General features: G+C 36.8%; 1 non-coding gene across 1 annotated transcript; it reads right to left on the bottom strand.

Moving 5' to 3' along the window:
* Positions 1-12,347: 12,347 nt before the first annotated feature.
* LOC142873143 (U6 spliceosomal RNA) lies at positions 12,348-12,450 on the bottom strand. The gene has a single exon (XR_012921191.1). It is a non-coding gene; the product is annotated as a U6 spliceosomal RNA (small nuclear RNA).
* Between the last annotated feature and the right edge of the window lie 840 nt (positions 12,451-13,290).

Raw genomic sequence — 13,290 nt, 5'->3', positions numbered from 1 at the left:
GAGATTTCCTTTTACAATTGATTACTGTATAAATAGAAGGGTGATGAGATTATAAACTATTTGACACCAAACTGAAACAGAAGGTGAATATGTTGCATCCCCAAATTAGAATTTAAAATATATTCTCAGAGTGACATTACCAAGATGGCAGAATAGGAGGTTCCAGCCCTTGTGCCCCCATGGAAGCATTGATTTGACAACCATCTATGGATGAAAATACCTTCACAAGAGCAACACAAAAGCATATAAAAGTATAAACCTCACTGATAAGAGTAAACATATAGACAAATACAGAACAATGTAATACTGTAATAGTGATGTGTAAATTAATTTTAGCCCTAGTATGAAAGTTAAAAGACAACAGTATGAAGAATAGCAATCACCACAAAAATTGGTAAATGGATACATACTATAAAAAGAAGTTCTAACATTGATAACATAGTGAGAGTTGGAGAGAGTAAAAGTGTAGAGTTTTTGTATGAGATTGAAATTAAGCTGTTATCAACTCAAAATAGACTGATATAACCGTAAGAAGTTTTCTACAAGCCTCATGGTAACCACTTCCCCCCTCCACAAAAAAACCCTATAGCAGATTAAAAAAAAACAAAACGAAACCGAAAAGAATAGAGCATAACACTACCAAACAGTCACCAAATCATTAAGGAAGACAGTAAATAAGGAAGAGAGGAACAAAAGAACTACAAACAGACAAAAAATAATTAATAAAATAGTGATAAATCCTCACCTATCAATAATTACTTTAAATGTAAATAGATTAAGCTTATCAATCAAAAGATATAGAGAGTGGCAGAGTAGGTTAAAAAAAACAAGATCCAAATTATGCTGTCTATAAGATATTCACTTTAGATTTAAAGATACAAAGCTAAAAGATAGGGATGGAGAAGGTATTCCATGCCAGTGGTGACAAGGAAGAGCAGAGGTGGCTATACCTATATTAGATAAAATAGACTCTAAGTCAAAAGCTGTCATGTGGGACAAGATCATTAAATAACGATAAATGGTTCAATTTGACAGGATGCTTCCAAATACCCACCATCTCCCCTGCCCCAAATGAACTTGGAGGCCATGCTAAAGTGAAATAAGCCAGACACAGAAGAACAAATACCACACGACACCACTCATATGATAAATCTAAAATCATCAAACTCAAAATCTCAAATCATCAAGAAGCAAAAAGTGGAATGGTGTTTGCCAAGGGAATGGGGAGGGGGTAAAATGCTATCAAACAGCACTGCATGCTTCGGAGAAATCTTTTGTGAAAGGAAGAGTCAATCAATTGATGTGGCAAACTTCATTACTGTCTTATTTTAAGAAGTTGCCACAGCCAGCCCAAACTTCAACAACCAACACTCTGATCAGCCAGCAGCCATCAAGATCAAGGCAAGACCTTCTACAAGCAAAGTGATTATGACTCGCTGAAGGCTTAGATGATTGCTGGCTGTTTTTAGTAATTAAAGTAGTTTTAATTAAGGTATGTATATTGTTTTTTTAGACACATTGCTATTGCCCACTTAAATAGACTACAGTATAATGTAAACATAACTTCTATATACACTAGGAAGCCAAAAGCTCATGTGACTCACTTTACTGTGATATTTGCTGTTATTGCAATATTCACTTTGTTGCAGTGGTCTCTAGAACCAAATTTGCAATATCTCCAGGGTATGCTAAATAGGGCAGAAGAAAACTGTTTGAGGTGAGGGATAGGTTTATGGCATAGATTGCGGTGATGGATTCATGAATTTATACTTATCTCCAAATGTATCAAGTTGTATACATTAAATATGAACAGCTTTTGGTATGTCAGTCATATCTCAATAAAGTGGTTTAAAAATATATTCATATTAAATTGATTAGGCCGAATATAAAAGGATGATATATAAAGTTGATATGTCTGCAAAAACTTTTTCTTGGATTTAAAAACATTAATTGTACAATTATTGATTTGGGGAGATATGGTTTACCAACAATGTAAGTGAAGAAAAAAGGTTTAGAGTTTGAAATGCCCCAGTAGCATGATGTGATTATCAGTAATCTATGAAATGTTCTTAGTGTGTATCAATAAAACTACAAGATTTGTGTCAGGGGTGGAGAGAGTTTTATTTTGCTCTGCATTGGGTAGGGACAACAGAAATACCATATTAATGCTTCGTGCCCCATTTGCAGAGACAGCTAGACAAACATGGAGAATAGCTATGATAGTAAAGGGATTTGCAACTTTTCAGGGTGCTAAGGGACTCACTGAAATAGATTATTTCTTCATTTGCATCACAAAGAATCTAAATTACAGACATAATTTACTCCTGTTTACTGAGTTTATATCTGAGCTACCAGGATTGTGCCAGTCTCATTTTCTTTACTTTCACAATCACGATTTCAATTTAAATTTACTACTTGTTCACATAAAGACTTCTTTGAAGGACCAGATTTGTAATAATCGTAGTTATTTCAGTTAGCCTTTTTTTTAAAAAACAGAAAGAAATGATTTTAAGTGCTTAGTTTCCACTTGAATAGAAATCTTTTTTGAGATAAATTCTGATGTACAAAGTCTTGCTGGATAATACACAATATTGGCAAAATTACATATATGTACTGATGTGAAAAAACTGGAATTTGTCATAATTAGACTTTGGAAATGTGGGAAAAACTTTTCACTCCAAACCAAACTACACAGTATATCTACCTGGCCTTTTTTTCCCTTTTAAGATAGGGTGTGGCTGTCACCCAGGCTGAAGTGCATTGGTATGCTCATAGCTCACTACAGCCTCAAACTCTTGTGCTCAAGCCATCCTCCTGCCCCAGCCTCCTGAGTAGCTGGGACTACAGGCATGCACCACCATGCCCAGATAATTTAAAATAATTTTTTTGTAGAGATGAGGTCCTTTAATGTTGCCCAGGTTGGTCTTGAACATCTAGACTCAAGTGATCCTCCAGTCTTGGCTTCCCAAGGTCCTGGGATTAGAGGTGTAAGCCACTGTGCCTGGCCTACCTGGCTTTTTGTATGTATGTAATTGCACCAATATGTGTGAAGAGGATTTTTCTATTATATTGATTGAATCAAGGACAATTTGAGGTCAAAATGAATGGGGAAAGCTTTAATTCAGGCAAATGATGGATTTTACTAGCTATAATGTTAGCTTCAAAAGACCAAGAAAAAGTAAAACAGTAGTTTGAAGTTTAAATTTAAATTTAAATAAACTATATGAACCAAGTTTTCACGTTATTTAAACAAAGAAACAAATATATTTTCAGACAATTTGTTATAAGCATGTGCCAAAGCTGTATTTCAAATTTGCACAAAGGAAGACACCTAAGCAGATTAATTAGAATTTTTTTCCTCTGGGTAGAGGAAATCAGAGGGAGGGAAACGGCAGTTAGATAATTCAGAGAAGAATGTCTGGTTTTAGATCATTAGACTCTTGACTAAGAATCAGTGAAAAGCCAGACAGCTAATTTCATGAAAATTTCTCTTCAGTTCATTAAAATTTATCTCAAAATAGCTTTAGTATTTTATTAATAATAGTAATTTTTTTCCCTGAATGAAATGGCAAATTACATCATACAAAAAGTTCTGTCCTATACTCAGTATTTGACTAAGGCAATCTTTAAAGATTTAAGTCAAGAAAATGTCTGTCCCATTGTAATTGGTCTTACAAAATGACCCCTTCCCTAACTTACTTTTTGTTCTCCCCTCAATACTGCAGATGTTCAGACCACTCAGGCCCAACTAGAGAACATTGGCATCTTCTTGCCTAACTAACTTCTCCAGAGGACTTCCTGATGACTCCATCTGTCACCAGCAGCTGACTCTTGAATCGGACCACCTGAACACCCTGTGACTTCAAATGACCCATGACCCCATGCAATCAGACCTGCATTGCACTACCCACTATAAAAGCCCTTATTGGGAGTAGCATCTATAGTTCCAGCTACTTGGGAAGCTGAGGTGGGAGGATAGTTTGAGATCAGCCTAGGTAATATAGTGAGACCCTCCATCTCAAAAAACAAAACAAATAAAAGCTCTTGCCGATAGCCGGAAAGAAAGATTTGAGAAATATCTCCCATCTCCCAGCTGATATCAATTGCAATAAAACCCTTTCTTCCTTGGCAATACTTGTCTCAATAATTGCCTTTCTGCACAGTGAGCAACCAGACCTACACAGGACCCCTTTGGGGTTCAGTAAGACCATTGCATTTTGTAGCAAAATCATAACATGAATGTATTGATTAGTTAATAGCTTTTATACTTCTTACATTTAGTAGAAATTAAGTATCCAATTATGTTTACTATCAATATTCATATATATTGAACTTGTTCCTTTGAATCAGTTTTCTACCTTAAGGAAGATTTCCATCTACCTTAAGGAAAATCCTGTGTTTATTCTAGTTCAGTACTAGCTATTTTAATGAAGTTTTATATTGTATACATTCTATTACTTTTAGCTAGTCATAAAACATAAAGTTCAGAGCACTGACTTCAGTTAAGAGGTTTCTAAAGACACTCCACAGCTGTATTATTGAATAAATTAGTAAATAACCCCTCCTTGTATTGAGTTTTCCAAAGCAAGACTTTGTTTAGGATACTTTCCCTCATGATGATAGAGAACTCAAAAATGTTTGCATTCCTGGATACTGAAAAAGTCTGCCCATGTGAAGAATATTTTCTGAATTCGGTATCTTCTTAAATTTGCATAATTTGAAAATACAATGTTTTTTCCTTTTATGAATATTGAAATAGTAACTGGAACAAAATAGCAGTCAAAGAAAAATTCAAATTTAACTCACTAATTAGAGTTTTAGAGCCAGGCTCAATGGTGGGTGCCTCTAGTTTTAGATACTTAGAAGGCCGAGGCAGGAGGATAGCTTGAAGTTAGGAGTTTGAGGCTGTAGTGTGTTATGATCATGCTTGTGAATCACCATTGCACTCCAGCCTGGGGAACTCCATAATAAAATAGTAACAATAATTAGAATTTTAGGTTAGCAGTCCCTTAACCATAAGTTTCAAAAGAGAGTTCATTTTATTTTGTACAGTAAGAGCCTATTAAAGGGAAAATAGAGATTGAGCAAGGAGAAATAAAAAAGACTCCATTATATGCTTACCAGAAAATGGAACATTAAAAACTACCCAAAATAGTGCAAGGAAAATTCCACAAGTAGATTTCTATTAATACTGCTGCTTCTTCCAACTGCTTGTTCTACTAGTCTTTAGTTAGTAATCCACTTTTACCAAGTCATTTACTTCTTGACCAGAATAGTTCTGGAAATCCTCATGATGGTGATGTCAGTTTTAATTGACAAGTATACACATCCCTTCAGCTATCAGCCGTGAGTCATGTCTTTCCAGTAAGGCTCTGAATTGGTCCTTTGATGTTTCTTCAAGAAAATCCAATATCTGGTCTGTGGCTTATACAACACCTTTAAACGACTCTCAGGAGAGAAACAGAAACTACCTGTTGATAACAAGACTTGCATTGATCTGGTAAGGGAAAGAATGGGATGACTATTGAAGTAAAGTGTGTGGTAAGTGCATGGGTCTGCCCAAATAGTACACTAGTACTTAAGTCTAGGACAGCCATAGTAGACGAATGTACCATGGACAATGAAGATATTTATTTACAAATATCCAGGGAATTACCATACTTTCTGTTAAGTGTGTGTTGTGATCTATAACAAATGATAAGGGTAATTAAAATCTAGCAATGAATCTTCTTAGAAGTAATATTTTTCACAGTCCTTAAACATAAATGTGAGTAAGCTTCTATCATCCTGAAAGGATACACAATTACTAAAACATATTCATGTTAACAACAAATAGCTTTAGTCCATTCAGGCTGCTCTAGTAAAATACTAGTAAACTGTACAGCTTGTAAACAACAGAAATTTATTTTTCACTGTTCTCAAGGCTGGGAGGTCTAAGGTCAAGGGATTGGCAGATTTAGTGTCTGATGAGAGTCTGTTTTCTGATCCATAGTGCCTTCTCACTGTGTCCTAACCAGCTCTCTAAAGTCTCTCTCTCTCTTTAAACAATTTTTTTTTGTTTTGCTTTTATTTTATAGAGATGGGTTCTTGCTGTTGCCCAGGCTGCTCTTGAACTCCTAAGCTCAAGTGATCTTCCCACCTCAGTGTCCCAAGTAGCTGGAACTATGGGTATGTACCCCATATTCAGCTTCTGGGGTCTCCTTTGTGAGGGCATTAGTCCCAACTTTGAGGGGTCTGCCCTCATGACCTAATCACCTCCTAAAGGCCTCACCTCCTAATACCATCACCTTGGGGGTTAGCATTTCAATGTATGAATTTTGGGGGGACTCATAGATTCAGAGTATAGCATGAATTATCTGTACAAAATTAACCTGTGGTATCTTAAGCTCCTCTATTAGGTCTGACAGCTTTCTCTATACTGTGGGCCCCCCAAACAGGACAGCTCTTATAATACAATTGAGATAATTTAGAAAATACAGACTATATTTGAATCATGTAAGTGGACATTCATACATGAATCTTTTATTGATCAGATATTCTAATAATGATATTGTTTAGATCTTTGATTTGAGATGATTGGTCATCTTATTTGCTATATTATTAAAATTCACCACATAGGTATCATTAAATCTACTGAAATCATTATCTGAGTCTTCCTTACACTTCACTAAGCTACCAAAGACTCTGAACTTCAATTTCCAGAGAATATCTATAATAGCCAGATAATAGAGAAAATATTAATAAAACACACCACAGTTAAAGATACTGAAAGCAAGGGTAAGGTAAAATTGGTCTATCCTTATAATGAAATGTATTATTTCTGCAAAATAAATATGCTCAAAATGCCCAGGCTACCTGTGAATTATAAGTAGATACATTAACAGCTCCCTCAGGGAGCTGGGTGCAGGGGCACATGCTTATAGTCCCAGCTACCCCAAAGAATAAGGTGGGAGGATCGCTTGAGCCCAGGAGTTGGAGGTTGCGGTGAGCTGTGACTGTGCAACTGCACTCCAGCCTGGGTGACAGAGCGAGACACTGTCTCTTAAAGAAATAATAATAGTTTTACAAAATTTAAAAACCTTATTAATGAGGAAACCAGTACAATGGGAAAGTTGGCTAAAAAGCACCTTGTGAAACTGAGTACCCATAGGCATTTTGGAAGGGATGTTAGAATAAGATTGCTAGGTAAGATTCAAAATGGGTCAATGTATACAGAGCAATAAAACTGTAATTTATTCATTATAAGTAAATTCTAGAACCAAAGACAAAGAGAAAATCTTAAAACGTACATATTCTTTCAAAGGAACAACAATAAGACTGACAGCAGTTTTTGACAAACAATGGAACTCAGAAAACAATAGAATGGAGAATATCTTCAAAGTACTATAGAATGTAAGCTCCAAATAGAATTCTGCAGCTAGCAAAAATATACTTCAGAATAAAAGCAAAATAAAGGCATTTTGTGATAAAGAGCAACAAAAGTACTAAATATATAGACAAATATAAAGAAAGATTGATTAAAAGACAGTAATAATATCATAGCATCTTCAAATATAAAAGAAAAATATTTTTAAAAGCATGTATTTGGGAAGGGGAGAAAATGAAACTAATGGGATTTAAGATCTTGATATTGAACAGGAAGAGGATAAAGGATTAAAACTAGACTGTTAATAGAAGGATGCATATTGGCATTTCTAGAGAAAACATGAAAATAATAAGCATGTAGTTTTTTTAGTGGTTGCTCTAGGTATTATATATATATATATATATATAAACTTATCTTAGCCTACTAGTATTAGTTTTACCATTTCAAGTAAAATGTAAAAATATCTTTTCATTTTGTGTCCCTTTATCCTACTTTTAAAATATAATTGTTCGGTCACAATATATTTTAATTCTTTTTCAGCCCCATCCTCATCCTTTTCTCCTTCTGAGATTATAATACAAAAGTGAGATTTTTTTATTGTCCCAAAAGTCCCTGGGGCTCTGTTCATTTTTCCCCTAATCTATTCTCTGTCTATTGTTCAGATTGAGTAAATTTTATTACTGTGTCTTCAAGTTCACTGACTCTATCTTCTGTCACCCCTACTTTACTATTAAATCCATCTAGTGAGTTTTTCATTTCAATGATTGTATTTTCAGTTTTATAATTTCCATTTGCTTCTTTTTTTATGACTTCTATTTCTTTGCTGAGATTTTCTATTTTTTCATTTATTTCAAGAGAATTTTTAATTAATTATCAAAGTATTTTTATGATTATTGCTTTAAAATCTTTGTTGGATAATGTCAACATCTGATTCATCTAGTTGGAGAGACTTAAAGTAGAACAGTGTCACTTGATTTTTTTTTCTTAAATTATGTTCTGGCCGGGTGCGGTGGCTCACGCCTGTAATCCTAGCACTTTGGGAGGCCAAGGCGGGCGGATTGCTCAAGGTCAGGAGTTCGAAACCAGCCTGAGCGAGACCCCGTCTCTACCAAAAATAGAAATAAATTAATTGACCAACTAAAAATATATATATACAAAAAATTAGCCGGGCATAGTGGTGCATGCCTGTAGTCCCAGCTACTCGGGAGGCTGAGGCAGTAGGATCGCTGAGCCCTGGAGATTGAGGTTGCTGTGAGCCAGGCTGACGCCACGGCACTCACTCTAGCCTGGGCAACAAAGTGAGACTCTGTCTCAAAAAAAAAAAAAAAAAAAAAAAAAAAAAAAAAAAAAGTTAAATTATGTTCTTTCTGGTTCTTGGTATCAGAAGTTTTGGGTTGTATCCTGGATATTTCAGTTATTATGATATGGAACTCCGAGTCCCATTTAAGTCTTCTATTTTAGCAGGTGGTTGCCCTGTTTGAGTTTTGCCTGGGTTCTGGCCTACTTTTGTGGGTTTTAGTTTCAAAGTCAGGTTAGTTTTCAGAGCCCTTGCAATACTATTCCGACCTGCTTCATCCTTTTGGGATAGCTGGTCCTCCTGCTCAGTCCTTGCTGGTACTGCTTACAGAGTTGGAAGCATTTCCATCCCTGGATGGTCTAGTGTTGTTGGGCTACTGTTCTGCCACTCAGGGGTTGGGGGAGAGGAATAATAAAGGGGAAGGATAGAACCACTGGGCCTCTGTCTCCTTATGCCTCTGGATGGAGGGCACGTGGATTGGCCTGCCTGTCAGGTCACAGGTATGAGGCAGGCGTAGAGTTAGTGTGCCTGGGCTTCTCTGCTGCTGCTCTGGGCATATCATCTGCCCACCTGTGCCCAGTTGGACTGCAGACTAGGACAGCCCAGAGCTTTAGTGTTGCAGCTACTGCTGGCTAATTGGACTCTGTGGTGCTCTGGTTGGACAATGGGTTGTGACAGTGGGGCTTTGCTGCCACTACTGTAACAGACTGGACCACTTGCTGGTGTTTGATGGTGGCGCTGGGGCTGGCAGGGCAGGGCTCTGCTGCTCTTGGTCCAAGCTGATTGGACTACCCACCAGTACCCTGCTTGGTGGAGCAGGGATTGGGGCTCTACTAGGTCTCTGTTAGGTTTTCCTTTTCCTGATCTTTTGGCCAGAGAGGGCGTGCTTTACTTGTGCCTTTTTTGGTCAGTGCCTATTGGTGGTGGGTTGTAAGTCTTTTTGTTGTCTAGTTTGGTGCCTATATGGGAGATTTAAAAAGTAAAACCCACACTGAATTTACTATATTGTCATTCCTCAAGTCCTGAGTTCCCTAGTCAATCCACCTGCTTTCCAGTTTTTAGAGTTCTTTTTATCATTGTTGAATAATTTCCAGGCATTTTAGTTGTATTTAGAGAATAACATCAGGAGAAAAAGTGAATTTATACTATCTTGTTTCGGAACCAGAAATACAAATCTTATTTTGAACATATATGCAAATATTTTTAACAAATATTATTTGGTATTGCAGCACAATATCTGCATAGGGAGGACAATTTAATGTGGCATTTTTGATTGTGGGACATTTTGACACAGACATTTTGATGCCATCATTTGACATTAGCTGGGTCAAGATGACCTTGTCAACATGTGAAATATTAGTGTTCTTTAAAATACCCAAACCTGCTTGCTACAGGCATTCCTGGACCTGACTGTATCCCTAACTCCCTCCTTGGCTAAATGATATTTCCATTTTTTTTTTTTTTTTTGAGACAGAGTCTCGCTTTGTTGCCCAAGCTAGAGTGAGTGCCGTGGCGTCAGCCTAGCTCACAGCATCCTCAAACTCCTGGGCTCGAGCGATCCTTCTGCCTCAGCCTCCCAAGTAGCTGGGACGACAGGCATGTGCCACCATGCCCGGCTAATTTTTATATATATATATCAGTTGGCCAATTAATTTCTTTGTATTTATAGTAGAGACGGGGTCTCGCTCTTGCTCAGGCTGGTTTTGAACTCCTGACCTTGAGCAATCCACCCACCTCAGCCTCCCAAGAGCTAGGATTACAGGCGTGAGCCACCGCGCCCAGCTGGTATTTCCATTTTTTAATGTAGCAATTTCTGTTTGTTTGTTTGTTTCTTTCTTTCTTTCCTCAAAGATATTGATTTTCTAATCAGAAGAGTAATGAATATTTTTTTTAAAGTTTATCAGAACTGTTTTCATTTATATATCAGTAATGTATAAATTATATGTTGGGCATAATCCCAAGAATGTGGTATTATTTTAATATTAGAAAACTAGTTGATGTTATTTACCATATTAATAAATTCAATGGGAAAAATTATGATCTTCTCAATCAAAATAGACAATTAAAAAATTATTTTCATAGAGACAGTCTCACTCTGTTGCCCAGGGTAGAGTGCAGTGGTGTGATCACAGCTCGCTGCAGCTTTGAACTCCTAGGCTCAGGAGATCCTTCCACCTTGAGTAGCTGGAACTACAGGTGCACACCACCATGCCCAGGTCCAAGATAGATAATATGATAAATTTGAGAAAATTTAACAATCTTTCAGTCAGACTGTCCTTATTAAAAAAAAAAAAAAAACCTGTAAAAAACTATAATAATCATACTTAATAATTAAATATGGAAAGCTTTCCTTTGAAATTAGGACAATACAAAAAAGCACACTATCAATACTTTTGTTAAATACTACCAGTGCTAGCCAGTGAAATAAGGCAAGAAAAAGAAGTAAAAGGCATAAGAATAGGAGAGGAGTGCTAGAGTCTTGCCTGTAATTCCAGTGCTTTGGGAAGCCACGGTAGGAGGATTGAGGATAGCTTGAGGCCAGGAGTTTGAGAACATTCTGGGCAAAATGGCAAGACTATGTCTTTACAAAAAATTAAAAAAAAAATTAACTGGGTATGGTTGCATGCACTTGTAGACCCAGTTACTCAGGAGGCTGAGGCAGGAGGATTGCTTGAGCCCAGGAGTTTGAGGTTCCGTGAGCTGTGGTCACAACACTGCACACCAGCCTAAACAATAGTGCTGTAATCCTAGCACTCTAGGAGGCTGAGGCAGGAGGATCTCTTGAGCTCAGGAGTTTGAGACCAGCCTGAGCAAGAGCACGACCCTGTCTCTACTAAAAATAAAAATAAAAAAATTAGCCAGGTGTGGTGGCACATACCTGTAGTCCCAGCTACTTGGGAGACTGAAGCAGGAGTATTGCTTGTTTGAGCCCAGGAGTTTGAGGCTGCTGTGAGCTAATTCCATGGCACTCTAGCCTGGACAACAGAGTGAGACTCTGTCTTTAAAAAAAAAAAAAAAAAGAGGAGGGGAAAGACCCTGTCTCAGAAAAAAAGTAAAACAAAAAAAGAATAGGAGAGGAAGATAGAAAGAAGACAGAATACTATCATTATCTGAAGATAATATGATTGTGTATATGGAAGTTTTCAAATCTACAGAAAAAAACATTAGGATTAATAAGAGAGTTTATCAGTATTGCTAAATCCAAAATCATTAACAAAGATTAGTATATTTCTATATAATAGTAATAAACAGAAGATGAAAAGAAAAAGGATACTCTTTAATATAAAAGCATCAAAAAATATCATGAAGCTGGGTGCAGTGGTGTGTGCCTGTAATCCCAGCTACTTGGAAGGCTAACGTGGAAGGATTGCTTGAGCTCAGGAGTTCAAGATGATCATTGACAATGGACCTTACCTCAAAAAAAAAAAAAAAATTAAGCCTAGGAATTAATATAACAAATATGTGCAAGATCTCCATAGGAATGATTATAAAACTTTACTGAAGAACATTAAAGAAATGCATGTGAATGAAAAGGTGTGTCATGCTTGTGACTTAAAATACTTAATATTATAAAAACCTAATTTTCCCAAATTGATCTATGGATTTAAAGCAATTTATGTAGATATTGACAAACTCATTTAAATTTATTTAAAACGCAAGAGCTAAGAACAGCTAAGGCTCTTTAAAAAAAATGCTTCACGAATTTGCGTGTCATCCTTGCTCAGGGGCCATGCTAATCCTCTCTGTACTGTTCCAATTTTAGTATATGTGCTGCTGAAGCAAGCACAGCTAAGGCTATTTTGAAGAACAAGATGTAAGTATTATTCTGTCATTAGATATCATTACTTATTATAAAACTGTGGTCTTTATGATAGTGTGATATTATTATAATCATAGAGAACTTGAACAATGAAGTAGATAGAAAACACAGAAACAGACTCATGCATATATAGGCACTTACAACAAAATTGGCCTTGCAGAATTTGTCTCTTTAATAAATAATACTGTCCTAGCACTCTGGGAGGCCAACGCGGGTGGATCACTCAAGGTCAGGAGTTTGAAAGTAGCCTGAGCGAGAGTGAGATCCCGTCTCTACTAAAAATAGAAAGAAATGAATTGGACAACTAATATATATAGAAAAAATTAGCTGGGCACGATGGTGCATGCCTATAGTCCCAGCTACTCGGCAGGCTGAGGCAGGAGGATGGCTTGAGTCCAGGAGTCTGAGGTTGCTGTGAGCTAAGCTGATGCCACGGCACTCTAGTCCACAAAGCGAGGCTTTGTCTCAAAAAGTAAAATTAAAAAAAATAATAAAATCATAGTGCTGGATCAATTGGCTATCATTAAAAAAAATAAAATGACAAAAGCCCAATATAGTACCATACCCAAATATGAAAGGCAAAACTGGAAACTTTTTTTTTTTAAACAGAGCCTTGGCCTCCCAAAGGCTCTGGTGGCTACCCCACCCAGCCATAAATGCTCCTCTTGAGCAAATAGGGGGAAGCAAAGAGAAGGGCAACCATCAATTGACCTTAGTGGGCTTCTCAGTTATCCAGCGACTGCTCAGCGTTTCCTATACTGTACCCTTTGCCAGCAATTCCGCTTATGTGGGGTTGATGCTACCACC

This window comes from Microcebus murinus, chromosome 9, assembly GCF_040939455.1.
Source record: "Microcebus murinus isolate Inina chromosome 9, M.murinus_Inina_mat1.0, whole genome shotgun sequence".
NCBI lineage: Eukaryota > Metazoa > Chordata > Mammalia > Primates > Cheirogaleidae > Microcebus > Microcebus murinus.
The sequence above is the reverse complement of the archived record's forward strand: the minus strand, read 5'-3'. Positions and strand labels throughout refer to the sequence as shown.